Genomic DNA, 1661 nt, shown 5'->3' with positions numbered 1-1661 from the left:
CTCTCTATCTCTCTCTCTCTGTCTCTCTCTCTGTCTCTCTCTCTCTCTCTCTCTCTGTCTCTCTGTCTCTCTCTCTCTCTCTCTGTCCTTCTCTCTCTCTCTCTGTCTCTCTCTCTCTCTCTCTCTGTCTCTCTCTCTGTCTCTATCTCTCCTCTCTGTCTCTCTCTCTGTCTCTCTCTCTCGTCTCTCTCTCTCTCTCTCTCTGTCTCTCTCTCTCTCTCTCTCTCTGTCTCTCTCTCTCTCTCTCTGTCTCTCTCTCTCTCTCTCTCTCTCTGTCTCTCTCTCTTCTCTGTCTCTCTGTCTGTCTCTCTCTCTCCTCTCTCTCTCTCTCTCTCTCTCTCTCTCTCTCTCTCTGTCTGTCTGTCTGTCTGTCTCTCTCTCTGTCTGTCTCTCTCTCTCTCTCTCTCTCTCTCTCTCTCTCTCTCTCTGTCTGTCTGTCTGTCTCTCTCTCTCTCTCTCTGTCTCTCTCTCTCTCTCTCTCTCTCTCTCTCTCTCTCTCTCTCTCTCTCTCTCTCTCTCTCTCTCTCTCTCTCGCTCAGTGTGCCATATTTGTATTGCCTTTCCTAGAAGGCGGTCGTCCCTCATGCACTGCTGGAAAAGTGTTGAGAACATTCAGTGACACACACACACGCCCTCTCGTCTTTGGCTTTCTCTTTTACACACACATACACACTCACGTGCCCTTATGCTGACATGTTCACGATCAGTTTTCATAAGGTCCCAGCCGGGTTTGCATTACCTGGAACTGTTGATGCAGTGAGCCATGTGAACTTGGAACTGGAAACAGATGTTGAACTCTGTAGTTAAGTCACTTTGGCTCCGATTGCCATATAGACTCTTACCTGTATGTGTGTGTGTCAGTGTGTGTGTGTCTGTGTGTGTGTTTGTGTGTGTGTGTCTATTTAATCAGGAAAACCTCTTCCTGGTACACATTCAGGATCTGAGTTAAGGGTTTTGGAGCTGTTTCTTCATTGTTTCCACCAGATGCTCTCGTCCTTTATTGTGCTGCTTGTCTTGGCTGTAATCCTCGACACGAAACTTGGTTAACACTTGACTGATTGGATAATTTAGCTTATGTCATTTACTATCCTAATGCAGCTCTACTCTGCTGAAAATAACAGGTGCTTCTCTGTTTATTATTGTTATTTTCACAATGTGTATCTATAATGGAAATTCAATTTAAGAGTACACATAAAAGCCCTAGTCAGAGATCTGGATCATTTAAGAAGTGACGCCATATTTACTTTGTGGCTCCCATCTGTTTAAACAAAAACCTTTTTTAATCAGACCTTGGATGCTTTTGTAGAATTATTTATGCAAACTTTGCTTTTTTTTTTTTACTGTTCTTTATGTCTTCAATGCAGACCCAGGCGTCTTTTGATAGAAGGTTAAACAAAAAGCCAAAAATGCTTTTGGTTCTGCTCCTCGGAGCAGTTCAGAAGAGTACATCCTGTGTAGCTGTCTGTTCTTGTGAAGCCAAAGTTTTGCCAGTCGTGGGTTTGAGCATGGACCAAAGATGTTTGTTTTTAAATAAGCTTTTATAACAAGAAATTATCCCAAAGCAGACAGATCCCTCCAATTTATATTTGACTGTTTCCACATTTATTAATATGTTTAAACTTCAAATATGAAGACACCCTGTTGTAAACATTGTACACCTT

Source organism: Cottoperca gobio, chromosome 8 (genome assembly GCF_900634415.1).
Source record: "Cottoperca gobio chromosome 8, fCotGob3.1, whole genome shotgun sequence".
NCBI lineage: Eukaryota > Metazoa > Chordata > Actinopteri > Perciformes > Bovichtidae > Cottoperca > Cottoperca gobio.
This window is presented reverse-complemented; position numbering follows the sequence as displayed.